Genomic DNA, 19,376 nt, shown 5'->3' with positions numbered 1-19,376 from the left:
GCGTGAAGCGTTAGGGCTAGCAGAATTTGACCGTAATGTGTTGAGACTTCGCAAGGCGGTTCACGAGGCCTTGGTCAATAGGTCTCGTGAGTAGTTTGTATTAGTATGCATGTATCGTTTTCGCTATTATTTCAACATGGACCATTTAAATTATCATGTTGTCTGATGGATTATGTAGACCTTTTAATTAATTGTGGTGTATGAAAAATGGTATTATTCAAATTGTGTGATTGGATATTCGGACCTTTATTTTTTTATTCATGTTATTCAAACAATGCAGATGGACCGGCAATGGATGTACAAAGCTGACCGTAATGTTGTCTGGTTTTATGTGCTGCCCGTGCATACACTACTAGAATAATAAAGATTATTCCACTAGGAGAACCCTGAACGCTCACACTTTCACTCATGGTTTCATGCCCAATTACTTCTGTTGGACCAAGCATGAAGAAAAGGGAGTTATAATGGAAGACAACGAAGAAGAAGATTATGATGACAATTTTACTAGCCATGCTGGACTCAGTGCCTTTGACGATGATATTGCCATGGACGAGCCTGAAGCAGACGCTGCAGAAAATGAGCCCACCGACGATCTCGGGCAAGCACTGCGCGGTGTGCGGGAAGATTGTGATAGTAAAAAGGAGAGGATGAAATTCCAACTGATGTTAGAGGACCATCGTAAGTTGTTGTACCCAGGCTGCGATGATGGACTGAAGAAACTTGGCACAACACTGGAGTTGCTGCAATGGAAGGCAACACATGGTGTATTAGATAAGGGATTTGGTGAATTACTGAAACTTTTGAAAAAAAATTCTTCCTAAGGACAACGAATTGCCTAGCACAACATATGAAGCGAAACAGCTTGTTTGCCCTCTAGGACTTGAGGTGCAGAAAATACATGTATGTCCCAATGACTGCATCCTCCTCTACCGAGGTGACTATGAGAATTTGGATGCTTGCCCCGTATGCGGTGCATTGTGTTACAAGATCCGAAAAGATGATCCTAGGGACGTCGAGGTGGAGCATCCCAGGAAGAGAGTTCCTACCAAGGTCATGTGTACTCGCCTATAATACCACATTTGAAGCGTCTGCTTGGAAATAAAAAGAATGCTAAGTTGATGCGATGGCACAAAGAGGAACACAAGCAAGACTCGATGTTGAGACACCCAGCGGATGGGTCACAGTGGAGAAAAATAGATAGAACCTACACAGACTTTGCCTTGGATGCGAGAAACATAAGGTTCGGTTTGAATATGGATGGCATGAATCCTTTCGGTGAGATGAGTAGTGGACACAACACTTTGCCTGTGACCCTATGCATATACAATCTTCCAACATGGCTATGCATGAAGCGAAAATTCATCATGATGCCAATACTTATCCCGAGCCTAAAGCAGCCCGGAAATGACATCGATGTGTACTTAAGACCATTGGTCGAAGAACTCTTATTGCTATGGCATGAAGAAGGTGTATGGATGTGGAATGAATACAAATAAGAGGATTTCAACCTACGAGCATTGTTGTTCGTAACCATCAATGACTGGCCTGCTCTTAGTAACCTATCGGGACAATCGAACAAGGGATGTAGAGCCTGCACATACTATTTAGAGAATACCGATAGTATATGGTTGACTCACTGCAGAAAGTGTGTATATATGGGTCATCGTCGGTTTCTTCCCGTCAAACATCCAGTACAAAGCAAAGGCAAGTATTTCAAAGGGAAAGCAGACCACCGAACAAAACAGATGCACCGTAGTGGCAACGACGTCTTTGAAATGATCAAAGATCTAGAAGTAGTATTTGGAAAGGGACCAGGTAGCCAACCTGTTTCGAGCGAAAACGGATTGGCGCCCATGTGGAAGAAGTCTATTTTTTGGGAGCTACCATATTAAGAAGTCTTAAATGTTTGCCATGCAATTGATGTGATGCACCTCACAATGAATCTATGTGTGAACCTGCTGATCCTTGATGTATTATTAGAATCATTATGTATATTTCATAAACATGTGATGGGCAATTTGAATATTTTGATTATATATGTACTGCATCCATTTCTCTAAACCAATAGTTACATTTCTCTAAACATGTGTACTCATCACTCACAAAACACCCACATTCACCAATTCCATGAAATAGCCGTAGTTAATGTAAAACTCACTTTTGTAATGTTAATGTGTTGAGAAAACTCATTTTTCCCTCGAAAACCAATAGTTTGAAACAATTCTTTTAGCTAGTACATTTTTGCATGGTCAAAATAAAATTTGTAATATCTACCAAGTTATATAAATTATGGATCCAATCACTTAAATAAAAATAAAATATTTTTGTGTACATATCAAGCATAAACAAACCCAAGAACTTTGTTTGGTAATTTTTGAACCCATAATTTATTTTCTACACAATTAATAGCTGATAGCCCATTATTAAAAGGCAAATAAAAAAGAAATGATAAAAAAAATTGAATCAAGCATACCCAAGTTTTGGCGCCACGGGCCTCATTTGTCCCGGGCGGTAGATCCACCCGGGACCAAAAGTAGGCCGCAGACGCATTTTCGCCGCGGCCCACCAAAACTAGCCTTTGGTACCGGGTCGAGCCACGACCCGAGACCATATATCCCGAGGCCATATATCCTGGTTCCGGCCACCAGCCAGGACCATATATCCCGGCCCCTTCTCCCCCTTCTCTTCCTCTGCTCCATTGCCGCTTCTTGATCTCCACCGCCGCCACAGTCTCCCTAGGCCATGCCGTCGTCCCCGTTCGCCGGCGCCATCATCCCCAAGCGCCGGCGCCGTCGTCCCCAACCGCTGTCATCCCCAATGGCCGCATCGTCCCCGAGCGCCGCGTCGTCCCCGACGCCGCCGTCGTCCCCGAGCACTGCCACATCATCCCCGAGCGCCGCGTCGTCCCTGCTCGGCCGTATGTGAGCTGCGACAGGAAATTAAGTAGGCTGACCGGAAATTCTCCTTGCGACACAAGCGGGAGCCGCCCACGAACACGCAACCAGAAATTAAAAAGTTTCTTTAACCAGAATTATTTCAGATTTTCATGCGCTTTCGATTTTTAAAATTTCAGGACGCGCGCGTATCCAAGGTTCTTACGGGCCAAGCTGCGAGGCAGTTATGAGTTCCCGAAATCAACGCCACTATCCCAGTTCCCTTCCCCGGAGGCCCGGCCGCGACGAGCGGTTGAAGCCGCCGCATCGGTATCGATCTCGTTCGCTGCTGTCTCGGGATTTCAACGCCGACAATTCTTGCCCAATCCGCAGGCTCCCCAGTCTACACATAGCTCGCATCTACTTCATCGGAGCCGTCGGCATCCCATTCCTCAGTTTCATTGGCACATCTCGTCGCTCGTCGGTGCATGTGCTTTTCCGCGGCGAGGATCGGTGCCCCAGTTTTCCGGCATCCAGACAGTCGGCGACACCATCCACACTGCAATTATCCACCACAAGGTACACTGATTTCTTGCATCACATCTCTACAATCTTCCTTCTGGAATTTTCCCCATGCATCCGGTACCGCCGCATGCACCCCCCACCCCATTTCCCTGACCCCGGCCGCCACCTCCCCAACTCCCCGCGGCGCGCGGCTGCCCCTGCGGCGCGGTGGCCCGGCGGCGGTCCCTGGCGCGCGCGAGGCTGCCTCCCGGCGCGGCGGCCAGGCGCGGAGCGCGGGCTCGACGGTGGCCTCCCGGCCCGCCGCGGCCGGATCCGGATACGGCGACGCCAGATCCGCCGACGACGTCCCCCCCTCCCCCGACGCGGTGCGCAGGCGCGGCGTCCGCTCCCCGGCACGGCGCAGCGCGCCCCCCTCGCCACCCCCGGTCCGGCGCGGCCGGATCCGGCCCCGGCGACGCCAGATCCGCCGGCGCCGGCCCCCGTCGGCGTGTGGCTCGCTGCCCCCTGGCCCGGTGCGACGGCCTCCCGACCGGGCTCGCGGCGGCGTGGGCGCGCGCGTGGAGGCGGCCCGGCGGGCCCGGATCCGGCCACGGCGCCCCCAGATCCGGCGGCGGCGGCGGCTTCCCGGCGCGGTTGCCCCTGCAGCGCGACGGGCCCCGGCGGTGCCCCCCTCCTGGCTGCTCGGTGGCGAGGATATGTGGAGATGGGAGCTGCTCGGAGGGGATGAGGAGCAAGAGGAGCGTGCGACGCACTAGAATCCTTGTTCAGATGGCTGGTAGAACCTCCCTTAATCATGGGATTTTTCCATTGATCAATTGGTTTCCTATTTCCTTTTTAGTTTGCAGATTATATACTCCCGGGGTGGAGTTTATTCCGATCTGATCTTTTTCAGGAGACGGCAACATCCTGGCTTGAAGAACGAAGAATATCTTGCATGGAGGTTAACAAATTCGTTTCTTATTGAATTTCTTGTTTCAGTTTTGTTTGCCACGGGCGGTAGGTTTGAACATAATTCGTCTCTATTCAGGTCAAGTGACCTTGCACGCTCCTCAGTTGTGTACTCAGGATTGATATAATTTTCTTTTGTATCTGAAAATAGAAGTTCGCAGCACAAATTCTGGATGTTTCGTTGATTCTTGAACCTGAAAGCGGTTTTGCATTGCCCTTTTGTCTGCTTGTTTTGCGTAGGGGTCTTCGTGGACAGAGCAGAGGCCAGAGGGGACGGAGCCAAGGATGCCATAGATTCTTCAACTTGTAATTTATTTCTCATTTTTCTATCCTTTGCAGGTAAAGCATTCGACATTATGCCCCAGGCAGCTGCTGCTGCATCAGCTCCGGCGAGAGTGAACGGTCTTCAGCTTCAGCGCACTCATTAACGTCTGGGGAGCTTGTCTGATCCGGCACATCAACGAAATGGAGAAGAAATAAATCAAAAGAAATAAACCAACAAGAAAGAAAAAAAAGGAAGAAGTCCATTTTTGACCATCCAACTTTTGTCTCAGTTTGATTTTGGCCATCGAACTCCAAAACCGGTTATCTTTGCCATCGAACTATCAAAACCGTTCAAATTTGACCATCGGAGCTGTTTTGATGGGTGATATAGCAAATAGTGATAAAATAGTATAAAGAATATTTTAAAAGATAAAACTCACCATTACGAACACGTGACCGGAGAATGACCTAAATTGGAGGTACGGACAAAAAATAATAATCATTTTAAAATCTAAAGACTTAATTGTAAATAAAAAAATTAAAATCACCCATCAAAACAGCCCCGATGGTTAAATTTGAACGGTTTTGATAGTTCGATGGCAAAGATAACCGGTTTTGGAGTTCGATGGTCAAAACCAAACTGAGGCAAAAGTTGGATGGTCAAAAATGGACTTCTTCTGAAAAAAAGGGGGTCTTTGGTCCCGATTGGTAACACTAACCGGGGGTTGCCTGACCCGAGACAAAAGGGTCCCCTTTTGTCCTGCCTTGGCGATCCCGGTTGAGAAACCGGGATAAAAGGGGTTTTCCAATCGGGACAACATGCTTGTTCTATAGTAGTGAAGGAACACGAAACTTTAGACAAATTCATGCCGCTGTAAAGCGTAATATCCTGCATCTTGTGTATTGGTTTGTATTTTAGATGATTGTATGTTTTAGAGGGGTACCTGCCCGCCTTTATATAGTCTGGAGGGACAGTGTTATAACTTTTCAGTTTTCATTTATTTTCTACTTTGCTTCGGTGAATTGATGCTGCTGCTGGCCTGATGTGCCCAAGTTGAATGTAGATTTAAGGAGTTTTGGTCTAACGGCATAGGCTCAAATCCAAGTACCAATGTCACCTGGTGTGTTTCTTGACTTGATCTTTTGTGTTTTCTATCCTAAATAAGTAAATGTTGGATCATCTCTCTTTACGTGTTCTGTACCTCTAAGCTTCATGTCTGGATTATACATTTTAAAATGTACATTACGTACTACTCCTTCTGTTTCAAATTATAATTTATTTTATTTTTTTGACCTCAAGTTTCATTCATCCTATTCAAAACATTTATGCAAAAATATAGTTAAATTTAAGTTATTTTTAAACAATTTATATTAATAAAGCAAGCCGCAATAAAAGAAGTGAGATTTTGTACAAATTTTTAAACGAGACGAGTGGTCAAACAAGGAGTTAAAAAAGTTATATGAATTACAATTTGAAACGGAGGAAATACCTTTAACTTGAATCTTAATCTTTCGATAATTCAACTTCGCCGTACCTTCAAAATTTTCCATCCTCTACCACTGATACGCGCTGAGCTCCACTCGCCCTGCGGCACCCGCCGATCGTTTCCGGCCTCAATGTCAGCACACCTTTTTTTTTTTTTAGAAACAATGTCAGCACACCTGGGGAGCACCGGGCTCATCATCAGGGCGATGGCCCAGCTCGCTTATCAGGAAGCCCAACCCATGAATCTCCGGAGAAGACTGAATCCGTTAAAAGCTTGGAAAAAATTCCTTTTTTTTTCTTTCCTGGGCCGAATCAGCTTTTTCTTCCTAGATAATGAAACCGTCCGTCTAGACTCGGACTCATGAAACCGTTCACATGACTTTCCTGAGCGGTTTGAGGAGGTGGCAGCGATTTTTCTTCTTTTGTTTTATGTTTAGTTTCACTGAATTTTTGAAATCTTATAATAAATCACAAAAAGATCATAAAATAGAAAATTTATTTTTTTTGGAATCCACATGAGTAGATCTATGGAATGAAAATATTATATGGTATACTTTAGTACATTTTTTTGTTGTAACTTTAGATATATAATTTTCTATAATTAATTTATAGCTACAACTTTTGTGGTCCAATTACGGTGGAATTTTTATGGTAGGCTAATTATTATATGATTAAGCTATAGTAAAAATTTTATGATTATTGGATCATATATGACTGAGTTACAGATTTATCTATATAAATCTAGATAAATCTACACGAATCTATAGATAAACCTAGATAAATCTATAACTCAGTCATACATGATCCAATAATCATAAAATTTTTACTACAGTTCAATCATTTAATGATTAGTCTACCATAACAATTTCACCATAATTGAACGACAAAAAATGTAGCTATAAATTAATTACAGAAAAATATATATCTAAAGCTACAACAAAAGTTTATACTAAAGTATACCATATAATGTTCACTGCGTAGATCTACTCATGTGGAGTCCAACAAATTAAATTTTCTATTTTATAATTTTTTTATGATTTACTATAATTTTTCAAAAATTCAGTCAAAATAAATATAAAAGAAAAGGAGAAAACCCGCTACCACCTCAGTCTCAAACCACTCAAGGAGGTTACGTGAACCGTTACATGAGTCTGAGGAGTCTAGATGGACGGTTTTATTGTTCAAGTGGAAAAAACAGATTCGGCCCAAAGTAGAAGGAGACCAAAAAAAATCTAAAAGCTTAGGTGCCTACGTGCACGAGAATTGGGCCGAGCCCTTGTATTCCGAGACTAGACTATTTAGCTAGCGGTGTGGAGGGCATGAGACAACTTTTGGCTGTAAACAACATTCGCACCAGCACAATCTGTCGTCGTGCTGCCGTCCCTATCTTGCTCTCCTGTTCTTCCACTTCTCCTTTGATCCTCCCCATTCCCCATTCCGTGTCTAAAGTGTGGAGTGGAAGTAGATTGCTCGAACAGATTACTGTAAGCCGTGTCTAAAGTGTGATGAGGAATGGGGAGAGCAGATCGAATCAAAGGAGAAGAGGAAGAACAGGAGGAGAGCAAGATAGGGACGGCAGCAAGAGGACAGATTGTGCTGGTGCGAATGTTGTTTACAGCCGAAAGTTGTCTCACGCCCTCCACACTGCTAGATAAATAAGTCTGGTGGGAGAGAGGGGAGAGAGAAAGGGAGATACGCCAGCTGCTCGCCTGCCAGGGCCGGTCACCAGCTGCGGCCTTGGCGGCGTTGCCGGGCATCGTCTTCTCGGCCTCCACATCCAAGCTTTCTGCTCTCCCGGTCTGCCTGGCCAGAGACCCATCTCTCCGTTGAGTTCCTACTGATCATCATGTGAGGCTGGGCGACCTGTCGGGGCGATGAGGGGTCGTCTTCGTATCCGCCGCTTAACTTTAGCACCGGCAACTTTGCCGGAGCTCCTTGCGGCGGGCGTGAAGAAGATCGAGGAGGAGGAAATGATTATGGTTGAGGAGCGACTTTCTCGAGCCATAGAGATCACACACCTCTCATCGTCGGTAACCAGGCCGCATGTTCATGGAGTCGAAGATAGAATCGGCACGCGTTTTTGGGCGCGTGGGAGTGATCCTGAGTTGGAGGAGGAAACTGACGAGGAGAGCGAGCAGGAGGACGACTGTGAGTCTGTTTCGTCGCCGGAGTTCATCCGGAGGGCGATGGAATTGGGCTTCACGGTGCCAAAACTTCTGCAGGCTAAAAACGAGATGCCATCGCCGACCAGTCAAGTACCTATCGTGGAGGGGGTCCATTGCAGCGAAGATCCTCAACACGATGGTTAAGCATGCTTCATCAAAACCTGCCCGGCGGCCATGGCGGGGACCTCTGCCGCCACCATGGGTATCCCCGAAGCGAACATTGGGAGATGCCATCGAGGCAGCAATGGTACGTCCTGGTTCTTCTTCTCGTTCATGGATTTCTGGTTGGTTCTTCTTCTCGTTCATGGATTTCTGGTTCCTCTCCAATAGCTTCTACCGGCCGATCTCGGCGATCGCCGGAGACGGCGCATGTGAATAACTCGCGATCCTTGTTTTTCGGATCTGGGTATTCAAGGAAATTTTCAAAATTCAAAAATAATCCGATTCTGGGGTCTGGTGTTGGCCCATCTGATTTGGATTTTCCTTTCAAAGCATGCACAAAAAGAATGGGCCGCCAGATTTTAATCTTGGGCCCAGATGTACCCTACCGTCCTACTGCTGGCCTGGTTTCCCTTTTTGCAAGAATAGGCACAGGTGGAAAAAACCCTAGAGCACCACACGCTAGTTCACGTTTCGTCGCCGCCTCGTCCTACGTTGAGGTCGCTCGTCGAACCATGGAGAACGGTGGTGTGCAGGGGGATCCCATGGGAACCAGCAGCGAGGTGGTGGCACACACCGTGGCAACGGCCGCGGACAAGGCGGCATGGTTGGCCGCAGTGGCAGCGGCTTTCACGCCACCAACCAGGGCTTTCACCCTAGCTACGGTGGTGGTGGTCGTGGCTATTCGGGCCGCGGCGGCGGCCGCTACGGCGGTGGTCGAGGACGTCACGACGGCAGCAACTTCGGAGGTCGTGGAAGGGGAGGCGCTGGTGGTCGCCGCGGCCGCGGTTATGGCCAAGCCGATGGCGGTCACCAGGGCTCTGGAGACCAGCAGATCGAGGATGCACTTAGGGGACAACCTATTGTTCCCAACGTGCATGGCAACGGGACACAAACCCGAACGCTACCTGCTGATGTTGCTGCTCTTCTTCAACAAGCTCTTGCATCTCTTCACCGGGGAGCACACCCGCCTCCAGTTAAGGACAACGTCAACGCCATGGCGAAAACAACCAAGCCAAAGGAGGGTAACGATGCTTCTGAACTCGTGCCAATTCACAAGATGTCTAAAGCAACTCCATCAAATGAGGCACCTGAATCATCTGCCCAATCGACAACTAGAGATAGCAGTGGCAAAACACCGTACTGCTATCGATGTCTCACAAAAGGCCATGTTCGAGAGGATTGTGATGCTGAGATGTATTGCGAGATCTGTGATTGCATTGAGCACTTCACATCCAGATGCCCAAAATTCCGTGGAGATAAGCCATGTGCTATACCCTGTGGGTATGCAGTAGAGGGATTGGGTTTCTATCATATCCCACAATCAGTTACACCACAACAGAGAAGTGATCCGAGGGCAGCAGTGATCAGAGTTACAAATGGTACACTAACCATTCCTAATGTAATTTCTGAGCTCGAACGGCTGATTCCTGGGAAGTGGAAGTGGAATGTTGAGAGTGGTGGTAATAGCAACACTTTCAAAACCTTGTTTCCATCAAAAACTGAACTGAAACGCATGGCAGAATGGGGAGTTGTGCAAACAAAGTTCAATAATGCAAAGCTCAAGATAGAGGAGCGACCTTTGGGAGATAAAGCCAAGTTTGCTTAATTTGGGTGCAGTTCACTGGCCTACCCAATGATCTCCATGACTTCCTAACCATTTGGGCCATTGGCTCGATACTAGGAGTCACGAAGGCGGTCGACATGAGATTTACTAGACAGCATGTAGTTTGTCGCTTGCATGTTCTAGTACTTGACCCCAATCTCATTCCACAATTTGTAGATATCGTTATAGGCGACTACTTATATGAACTACAATTCATGGTTGAGATTAATGGGGATGCTAATAATTCGGAACCAATGGACATGGACCACCATGGAAAAGAGGATGGTGACAACAACAAAGGCACGAGGGAGAACAACAAAGCACCAGGCACACAGCAAGGCGCAGCTAATGGCAAAGAGGCCAAAGAGTCTAGAAACAAAAGTGATGCACCGGTGTTACCTGGGGGGAACTCTAATATTGCTACTCATAGGCGTAACAGCCTGGTGAGCAAGGGAGCTGCCATCCGGATTATAGCACCGACACAGCAGAACAAGCGTCCTATTTATCGTATACAAGATCCTGGTTCAGATGGCTTGCTGGTAGCAAATAGTGGCACGTCTACCACGGTCGACGAGGCACTTGGTGATAACACTGCTGCTGTCACAAATGCTGATGCCAATGGTAAAGAGTTACTGCAAGAGGGTGGCGTGCACATGGAGAATCAGGAGCTAGGTGTTAAGCTGGGCCTTGACGAGGGGGTTGCTCCAATGGGGGAGCATGGTGAAGCATCAGAGCTGGACAGTGATGAAGTTGAGTGTAAGCTGGAGCGCTTTGGAATGTCCGATGTGGAAAGCGCGGCGCTGTCGGTTGATGAACTAGCGGCCATCCTAGAGGCATCGCCAGTCCAAGCCATGGCACGCAGGAGCAAGCGCCAAGCGGAGACAAAGGACCAGGTGTGCCTCGACAAGGCTGAAAAGCTCAAGGCATCACGCTTCGAAGGTGACACCAAACATCCCAACTCTTTTCTAAATTTTTCAGATGACCTTATTACTTCCAACTACAGTAGTATTGGTATTTCCCTAGGAGTTGATTTTACTAGTGTAAAAGGGTCGATAGATCATTTGAAAAAAATAGAATTGGATAGGATGCTTGATTTACATGTTGTTGATAAAAAAACTAATGTGTTAGAAAAAGAGGAAAAGGAATTGGCTGAGGAAGAGGAGTTGGATAAATTTATTCTTAGTCACTTGTGTGGGGAAATTATGGAGGAGGTAATGGATTTGGGCAATGATCAAGTAGATCTTATTGCTTAAAAAACAAAACTAAAATCCAAAAAGAGTAAAAAAGGCCGAAGAATCCATATTCCAAACTCTGTATAATGAAAGGAGTTTTTTGGAACAGTGATGGGTTTAAAGACCCAAAAAAACACAAATTCATCTCAGATCTCACGAAAGAACATAACCTCAGTTTCATCGCTATATCGCAAACTGGAAGGAAGAACTTTACATCCCCTTTTCTTAAAAATTTGTGTGCTGGACGAGATTTTCTATGGCATGTTAAGGAGCCTAGAGGACGCTCTGGCGGGATTTTCTTAGGAATTGATCTTAACGTCTATGACATAGGAGCAATAGATGAGGGCGATCACTATGTTAAATTCCATTTGTGCACCAAAATGGATGGCTTCAAATGGGCTTTGGTGGTGGTCTATGGTCCAGCACAAAACAATTTGAAAGAACAGTTTCTAACAGAGTTAGTTAACATGTGTAGTCATGAAAAGTTACCTATCCTTGTGAGTGGCGACTTTAATATTTTAAGAACTCCGTATGACAAAAATAATGACAATTTTGACAGCCGCTGGCCCTTCTTGTTTAATGCAATTATTGATGGCTTAAACGTAAGGGAACTAGAGATGTCCGGATGAAAATACACATGGGCTAACTCTTTACCAAACCCTACTTATGAAAAATTGGACAGAATTTTAATGGCCACATAATGGGAACAGAAGTTTCTCCTATCCACTGTGATTGCCTTGTCTAGGGATATATCAGACCACACGCCTTTACTGCTAAATACGGGAGTAGCGTCATCTGATAGTAATCAACCAACATTTGAATTTGAACTAGGTTGGTTGCTCAGAGATGGCTTTATGGACATGGTAAAGAAAGTGTGGTACGAAGAAGATACAGGCTCTACACCCATGGAAAAATGGCAAGCTAAAATTAGGAGGCTTCGGCAGTTCCTTCGGGGATGGGCAAAAAATGTAAGTGGGGCAAACAAAAAAGAAAAGAAAGACATACTTGATGCTCTTGATGCGCTGGATAAAAAAGCAGAACATTCTTTTCTATCTACACGTGAAATTGATGTTAAAAGATGCTTGAAGAACCGCATAGCACAACTTCTACGTGAAGAGGAAATTAAATGGCATCAAAGGGCAAAAACAAAGGATTTATTAGAAGGTGATTCTAATACAAAATATTTCCAACTTATTACTAATAGAAAACATAGGAAGACTAGAATATTTCAAATTCATGATGGGAATCAAGTAATAAGTGGTGACAGAGATCTAAAAAAGTTTATCACCACATATTACAAAGGCCTTTTCGGTCCTCCAGAAGAAAATAATTTTCGACTGGACAAGACGCGTAAGGATGATATCCCACAAGTGACAGATCTAGAAAATGAAGCTCTTGTTGAACAGTTTACAAAAGAGGAAGTGAGAAAAGCTATCTTTCAAATGCAGCATAATAAAGCATCTGGGCCGGATGGTTTCCCTGCTGAATTCTATCAGGACTTTTGGGGTACAATAAAGGATGATTTAATGGCTTTATTTGAGGATTTCCACAATGGTATACTTCCCCTTTTTAGCCTCAACTTTGGCACAATAATCTTGTTGCCCAAATAAAGAAGCTAGTAGAATTCAGCAATGCAGATCTATATGTTTGCTGAATGTTAGCTTTAAAATCTTTACAAAAGTAGGTACAAACAGAATCACCACAGTTGCACAAAAGGTCATCAGTCCTACACAAACAGCTTTTCTATCTGGTAGAAACATCATGGAAGGTGTAGTGATTTTGCATGAAACCATCCACGAGTTGCACAAGACAAAACAGAATGGAGTCATATTTAAAATTGACTTCGAAAAGGCATATGACAAAGTAAAATGGTCTTTTGTTAAACAAACTCTTGAAATGAAAGGTTTTTCTCATAAGTGGTGCCAATGGGTGGATTCATTCATGAGAGGAGGACACGTGGGAATTAAAATAAATGATCAAGTAGGACAAGATTTTCAAACAAAGAAAGGATTGAGACAGAATCCGTTGTCTCCTATCCTTTTTAACATAGTGGCAGACATGTTGGCCATCCTTATAAACAGAGCTAAGGTGCAAGGACAAATAAAAGGTGTCATCCCACATCTGATCGACGATGGTTTGTCGATACTCCAATATGCGGATGACACTATACTCTTTATGGACCATGATCTAGAGAAAGCAATCAATCTAAAGCTACTCCTGTGTGCTTTCGAACAATTGTCTGGACTCAAGATCAATTTTTATAAGAGTGAAATCTTCTGCTTTGGAGAGGCACAGCAATGTGAAGCTCAATACTCACAGTTGTTTGGTTGACAAACAGGGAATTATCCTTTTAAATACCTGGGTATCCCAATGCACCACAGAAAGTTAAGCAATGGGGATTGGAACATCATTGAACAATGGTTTGAGAAGAAATTAAGTAGATGGAAAGGGAAACACCTATCTGTGGGGGGTAGATTGGTGTTGATTAACTCAGTTTTAACGAGCCTAGCGATGTTTATGCTTTCTTTCTTTGAGGTCCCAAGGGAAGTCCTAGAGAAATTAGAGTATTACAGGTCCCGTTTCTTTTGGCAAAGTGATAACCACAAAAAAAAATACAGACTAGCTAAATGGAGCATTCTGTGTCAACCAAAAGATCAAGGTGGCTTGGGCATAAAAAACTTAGACATTCAAAACCAGTGTTTACTAAGCAAGTGGTTGTTTAAACTGATCAATGAGGATAGTCTTTGGCAAAATCTACTAAAGAGAAAATACATAAAGGATAAACCAATTACGCAGGTCCAAAAAAGACCAGGTGACTCACAGTTTTGGTCGGGCTTAATGAAGGTTAAAGACAAGTTCCTGAACTTAGGTAGTTTCCAACTAAACAACGGTGAGAACATCAGGTTTTGGGAGGATAAATGGCTGGGCAATTTCACTCTTAGTCAACAGTATTCTTCCCTGTATAACATTGCAAGAAAGAAGCATATTTCTATTGCATTGGGGCTTAAAAACAACCCTTCCCCAGACCCCGCACAGTGCGGGAAGCCTACGGCACTGGGTACGCCCTTTAAGCATATTTCTATTGCAACGGTTTTCAATTCCATTCCTTTAAATATCTCTTTCCGATGTGGTTTGGTAGGGAATAATTTGGTTTTATGGTATAACCTAGTTGCAAGGATAGCTCAAGTGAGATTGAATGATAGGGAATATGTCTTTAAATGGGGTTTACACCAAAGTGGAATTTCTCTGTCCATTCAATGTATAGTGCTTTAATTTGCAATGGCCTTGTACGGCAGAATAGGACCTTGTGGAAGACAAGAATTCCTCTTAAGATTAAGATTTTCATGTAGTACTTGCATAGAGGTGTTGTGCTAACTAAAGACAATCTAGCTAAGCGTAATTGGCATGGTAGCAAAAATGTGTGTTTTGTTCACATGATGAAAATATCCAACACCTTTTCTTTGATTGTCATTTTGCAAAATTTCTTTGGAGAGTGGTACAGTACACTTTTGGCTTGGTACCACCAACGAGTGTTGCTCAATTCTATAATGATTGGCTATTTCGCTTTGACTGTAAATCTAAAACACAATTAGTATGTGGAGTTTCTGCGCTTTGCTGGGCTCTATGGTTGAGTAGAAATGATATTATTTTTGACAATTCTCCTATGAAAACTTATATGCAGGTATTGTTCAGGGCCACACATTGGCTTCGGATGTGGTCGCTGCTTCAAAAGTGTGATGATGACACCAACTTGTTGAAGGATGCATGCCGATCTCTGGAGACAACGGCTATGCAAATTTTCGCCAACCATGGATGGAGATTTAGCAATAGGATTGCTGCTTAATAAATTCCCATGAGAACTTTGTTGGTGTCTTCTATTTACTTTTGTAAACTTTATGAGTGTGTTTGCAGACGGAGGAGCTGCAGTTTGATGTAATAAACGGGTTGTAGGCTGTAGTCTCTGTGAGGTCAAGGCCGGGATGTTTTTCCCATTATCTAAAAAGCTAAATAAGTAAATAGTCTAGTCTCGGAATACAAGGGCTCGGCCCAATTCTCGTGCACGCAGGCACAAAAGCTTTTAGTGGATCCAGTTTTCTCAGGAGAATCATGGATTGGACTTTCTGATACGCGAGCTGGGCCGTCGCCCTGATGATGAGGCCTAGTGCTCCCCGGGTGTGCTGACACCCGAAAACCTATGTATCTTTCGAAATTTTTTTCCAATTTAACTTCTAATATTTGAGATTCGTGCAACCATCTACAACCATTCGACATTCACACTCAAATCCTAACCTTCCGTGCTCCTTCCATCCCCATGCCCCTGCCGCCACCCGACTAGGCCGTACCGCTGCGACATGACCGCGGCCGACCGCCACCCTTGGCCGCCGCTGCCGGCCGCCACCCTCGGCCGCCGCCGCGCGCTGCTACCGCGCCATGGCCATTGCACGTTGCGGCCCCCACCCGCCGCGCAGCGCCACCCCCTGGGCCCGCCGCGCCATGGCCAGGCCGCCGCGCGCCGCCGTGCCTGGCGCCGTTTGGTCATTGGAGAAAAAGGGGTTCAACATTTTAAATTTATTATTTCAATATTTTATCTATATAGTTTCAACATTTCGAACGTTAAATGTTGAATATGTTTGAGAAAAATATTTAACATATTTAAGGGAAATGTTGAACAATTAGTAGCTAATTAGGCCAAATGAATTTTAAAGATGGATGACATATCTATCTTCTGCAAGATGTTGTATAGGACTCCCTGCTGACACTCAGCTCTCCCCCTCCGCGCCTCGCCCGTGCCGCACCGCCGGCCGCAGCTGGTCCCCGCCGTTCGCCCCTGCCGCAGCAGCTGCTTGCCCCCGTCTCCAGCTCGCTCCCTATTGCTTTCACGGCCCCAGCTCGCCGCCAGCTGCAGCAGTGCGCTTACCCCTTGCTCCAGGCCTCCAGCTCATCCCCTGGCGCGCCCGTGGCCCCAGCTCGCTGCCGGCCGCGCAGCAACCGCTTGCCCCCGGCTGCAGCTCGTCCCCTGGCGTACGTGCCCGTGGCCCCGCTCGCCGCCAGCCACGCCTCGGCGTTGTCGCTCCGCTGGCCACGCCCTGCCACGCTATTGGCCGCAGCATGCGTCGCGAAGGGAGAGAGATGAGGCGTGACGGGGTGAGGTGGGTTCGCTCCGTCCACTTGTTTCGGAAGAATGAGATGAACCCAACCCTCCTAAGGTTCAAACCAAACACTACTAACAAAAGTGGGTTCAATCCAACCTAACCTATATGAAATGAACCTCTGAATCAAACACATACTAAGAACCCATGAAGTAGTCACACTTCTTGATAGTGATTGGAAAACTTGCATAGATCAAGCCGCGCCACACACCAAGGTAGCCGTTGATTGTATCAAAGCCAATTTCGCATCAATAATGTGTGCATCGTAAACTTTCTAAAGATAAGGTCTGCATCCTGCAATGCATTAGTTGCTATGGTTGGTGTGGGTGAGAGGCTTAGAGCGATCGCCTCCGTTCTTCTTCGGACCAGTCCATCTGCGTTGCCACAATCTCCGGTAGCTGTCCCCATCCCACGCCAACAAAGTTATGGAGAGATGGCACGCGACGTTGCGATCAACCAAGGACTAGCCGATGGTGCACCAACGAACAAGCTCAATAAATCTAGCTAGCTGCTCGCTGGTGGAACGTGAACGCTGGGTGGTGCCGTTGGCAATGTACGTCTTCCGCTGGTTGGTAGACTCGTGCAATAATGTCGTCGGTGCTTGGAGACACAAGGGACTGCTCTGTTGATCAAGGTTTTTGAATAAAATGCAGTGTTCTTAACATTATTAAGGTCTTATGGTACGCCGCCTGCCAACATTACAGTGCTCACAAGAGCGTTCATGCTAACTATTATTATAATTTTAGTACAACGTTAACATAATTGTAATCAAACCGTAAACAAAATTTCAACCGCAGAAAGAGAGACCCACACCGAACACGAGATGCAGAATGTAATTCACTGACACAAAAGCACCAATGGGAGCTATGCTGAGTGTCAATTAGATTTCTTCATAAAATAAACATTGTCCAAAATCGACAGAGTACCGGCCAAAATTTTATCAATGCAGCCCTCCTTTTAGATATTTCATAAAGAGATAAATTGGTCCGTCGTAGTGTCCTGCAGGACATAAATGGTCTCTTTTATGAGATTTTATAAAGAGATAAATTTGTCCATCCTAGCGAGCGGCTTGCTAGGTTTATTGAGCTTGTCAAATTTGAAACTGTTTTACTTCTTGAAAAGCGAGAGTTGCATTTTTTTAAGGATGGAGAGAGTTCAGAGGAGGTAAAAGTTGGGCTTCTCCAGTTAATCATATAACTCCTTATATGTTTCAGTACCTACCTACTGTATCTTTCCATTAGTCCATATAGCTAGTGCGAAATCCAAAAATATTGCTGGGCTAGTCCCACCATCCTTTTTTGTTGTTGCTAAGGGGCTTGAAGCCCCGAGATAGATTAACGCGCGTCAATTACAAAGAGGACCCTGAAGAAAGAACGCACATCTTCAAACACAATCTCCAGGGATTGAAACTTACACAAAGGACCCTCAAGAAATCTAAATTTGAAAACGATGCCCCTATGCCCTTCACTCCTAGATTCAATGGAGCTTCGTGAACCGCCGGAGATGGGAAGCACCATGTCGTCCAGAGGGAAAAGCCAGCCAAGACGTCGAAGAGGACCTCAAGCTAGTTGAAGCCACATGAAAAAGTATGCTGTGGCATATCGGCCGTCGTCTCCAACTTCTTGAGCAAGCATCCTACCATCCTGCCCCCACATACTGCCTGGTTAGTTGGGACTGGGAGCCATGGCAGAGGCGGAAACAGGTTATACAAGTATAAATTATAATGCGAGTGATTTCTAGTCACAATGCATGCAAACTCCTCTGTCTGAACTATATATGAATTTTTGACGAGAACTATTTAATGCCCCGTAGTATGCAAATATATTTCTAGTAGTTTTTATTATGACAAAATGTCAAAACATTGGAGACGACTTTGACCAATGTAAGATATCCGTACAGATTTTTTTTTTGTACACTGAGGCGGTTCTATACCTACCACGTGATTCTTTTGGCAATCTGGTCCCCATGAATGTTTTTCTTTTAATTTCGTACAAACTTTTAATTTCGGTCGTTACAGTTGTTCCGCCCCCACAATAGATGGAACTACAGATGTTTTTCTTTTTCTATTTAATATGTGATCGAATTTTGTCAATATTTGCCATTAGTTTAGATGCTAAATCTTGGGTCAAATGTGGGAGTGAGATGTATCAGAAGAGGTAGGTTGTCACCCAGTCGGCTATGATTTTAATTTTGTCATAGATTCGACCATCAGCTTTTCCCACACGAGGAGCCCGTTTCGTCTCCCCCCGTGTCGCCCGAGTGTCGCCCCTTCTCAGGTGACACGGGTGGTACCAAGCCACCGGCGCCGCTCGAGCCCCCCGTTTCCTCTTCCCGGCCACGTCGCTATCAGAGCCGGCCGCTGGAAGTCCGTGCGGCGGAAGGATGGTGGCAGCGAGGCAGCTTCACTCTGTCCTTGCTTCTAGATCTAGATCGGGTTTCATGGGCGACGGCGACGGCTGCGGCGGGCGGCATGGAGCGGCTCCTCGGCGGGTTGGAGCTGCCCTCAGCAGGGCTCGGGGACCGGCGGCCTGATGCGGATGGGCGACGGCCTGAAGCGGCCCTCATGGAGGGGCTCGATGGCCGGCGGCCTGATGCGGCCCCTCGGTGGGGCTCGGTGGCCAGCGTCCTGATGCGGCCCCTCGGTGGAGCTCGGCCAGCGGCCTGGAGCGGCCCTCATGGACGGTCACAACGGCCGGCGGCGCGGCGCGTCTGGCTGTGGAGGTCCGGCGGTGCCTCCCCTTGCGCGTCACCGGTGATGGCAACTCCGGCAGCTCTTGCTGGCGACGGCGCGAGCGGAACCAAATGGACTAAGTTTCAGGCGGAGAACAGCTTTTGCTGCCAGTGGTCGCCGCCTTGGAGGGGCATCCATGCTGGTGCTGCTAGGGGTCGCCGGTCACCATGCATCGTATTACTTCTTGGTGTGCAGGTTTTCAGGCGAAAGCTTAGTTTAGTCCTCGACTACCGGTGA

The 19,376-nt window shown here is 46.0% G+C and overlaps 1 long non-coding RNA gene across 1 annotated transcript; it reads left to right on the top strand.

Annotated features, from left to right (window-relative positions):
* Positions 1-3,798: 3,798 nt before the first annotated feature.
* On the top strand, positions 3,799-5,695 carry LOC120707054. Its single transcript, XR_005688769.1, has 2 exons — positions 3,799-4,173; positions 4,291-5,695. It is a non-coding gene; the product is annotated as an uncharacterized LOC120707054 (long non-coding RNA).
* Positions 5,696-19,376: the final 13,681 nt, after the last annotated feature.

Source organism: Panicum virgatum, chromosome 5K (genome assembly GCF_016808335.1).
Source record: "Panicum virgatum strain AP13 chromosome 5K, P.virgatum_v5, whole genome shotgun sequence".
In the NCBI taxonomy this organism is placed as follows: domain Eukaryota; kingdom Viridiplantae; phylum Streptophyta; class Magnoliopsida; order Poales; family Poaceae; genus Panicum; species Panicum virgatum.
Note: the sequence above shows the minus strand (reverse complement) of the source record. Positions and strands in the feature narration are given on the sequence as shown.